The sequence below is a fragment of the Rutidosis leptorrhynchoides genome, chromosome 11 (assembly GCF_046630445.1).
Source record: "Rutidosis leptorrhynchoides isolate AG116_Rl617_1_P2 chromosome 11, CSIRO_AGI_Rlap_v1, whole genome shotgun sequence".
NCBI lineage: Eukaryota > Viridiplantae > Streptophyta > Magnoliopsida > Asterales > Asteraceae > Rutidosis > Rutidosis leptorrhynchoides.
Genome location: NC_092343.1, coordinates 268,498,865 through 268,500,961, shown reverse-complemented (window position 1 = coordinate 268,500,961; position 2,097 = coordinate 268,498,865).

Here is a 2,097-nt window from a genome sequence, read left to right as displayed (position 1 = left end):
CCTATATTGTCATTGCCTGAAGGGAATGATGATTTTGTGATTTATTGTGACGCATCAAAGCAAGGTCTCGGTTGTGTATTAATGCAACGAACGAAGGTGATTGCTTATGCGTCTAGACAATTGAAGATTCACGAACAAAATTATACGACGCATGATTTGGAATTAGGTGCGGTTGTTTTTGCATTAAAGACTTGGAGGCACTACTTATATGGGGTCAAAAGTATTATATATACCGACCACAAAAGTCTTCAACACATATTTAATCAGAAACAACTGAATATGAGGCAGCGTAGGTGGATTGAATTATTGAATGATTACGACTTTGAGATTCGTTACCACCCAGGAAAGGCAAATGTGGTAGCCGATGCCTTGAGCAGGAAGGACAGAGAACCCATTCGAGTAAAATCTATGAATATAATGATTCATAATAACCTTACTACTCAAATAAAGGAGGCGCAACAAGGAGTTTTAAAAGAAGGAAATTTAAAGGATGAAATACCCAAAGGATCGGAGAAGCATCTTAATATTCGGGAAGACGGAACCCGGTATAGGGCTGAAAGGATTTGGGTACCAAAATTTGGAGATATGAGAGAAATGGTACTTAGAGAAGCTCATAAAACCAGATACTCAATACATCCTGGAACGGGGAAGATGTACAAGGATCTCAAGAAACATTTTTGGTGGCCGGGTATGAAAGCCGATGTTGCTAAATATGTAGGAGAATGTTTGACGTGTTCTAAGGTCAAAGCTGAGCATCAGAAACCATCAGGTCTACTTCAACAACCCGAAATCCCGGAATGGAAATGGGAAAACATTACCATGGATTTCATCACTAAATTGCCAAGGACTGCAAGTGGTTTTGATACTATTTGGGTAATAGTTGATCGTCTCACCAAATCAGCACACTTCCTGCCAATAAGAGAAGATGACAAGATGGAGAAGTTAGCACGACTGTATTTGAAGGAAGTCGTCTCCAGACATGGAATACCAATCTCTATTATCTCTGATAGGGATGGCAGATTTATTTCAAGATTCTGGCAGACATTACAGCAAGCATTAGGAACTCGTCTAGACATGAGTACTGCCTATCATCCACAAACCGATGGGCAGAGCGAAAGGACGATACAAACGCTTGAAGACATGCTACGAGCATGTGTTATTGATTTCGGAAACAGTTGGGATCGACATCTACCGTTAGCAGAATTTTCCTACAACAACAGCTACCATTCAAGCATTGAGATGGCGCCGTTTGAAGCACTTTATGGTAGAAAGTGCAGGTCTCCGATTTGTTGGAGTGAAGTGGGGGATAGACAGATTACGGGTCCGGAGATTATACAAGAAACTACCGAGAAGATCATCCAAATTCAACAACGGTTGAAAACTGCCCAAAGTCGACAAAAGAGCTACGCTGACATTAAAAGAAAAGATATAGAATTTGAAATTGGAGAGATGGTCATGCTTAAAGTTGCACCTTGGAAAGGCGTTGTTCGATTTGGTAAACGAGGGAAATTAAATCCAAGGTATATTGGACCATTCAAGATTATTGATTGTGTCGGACCAGTAGCTTACCGACTAGAGTTACCTCAACAACTCGCGGCTGTACATAACACTTTCCACGTCTCGAATTTGAAGAAATGTTTTGCTAAAGAAGATCTCACTATTCCGTTAGATGAAATCTAAATCAACGAAAAACTTCAATTCATCGAAGAACCCGTCGAAATAATGGATCGTGAGGTTAAAAGACTTAAGCAAAACAAGATACCAATTGTTAAGGTTCGATGGAATGCTCGTAGAGGACCCGAGTTCACCTGGGAGCGTGAAGATCAGATGAAGAAGAAATACCCGCATCTATTTCCAGAAGATTCGTCAACACCTTCAACAGCTTAAAATTTCGGGACGAAATTTATTTAACGGGTAGGTACTGTAGTGACCCGAACTTTTCCATGTTTATATATATTAATTGAGATTGATATTTACATGATTAAACGTTTCCAACATGTTAAGCAATCAAACTTGTTAAGACTTGATTAATTGAAATAGGTTTCATATAGACAATTGACTACCCAAGTTGACCGGTGATTCACGAACGTTAAAACT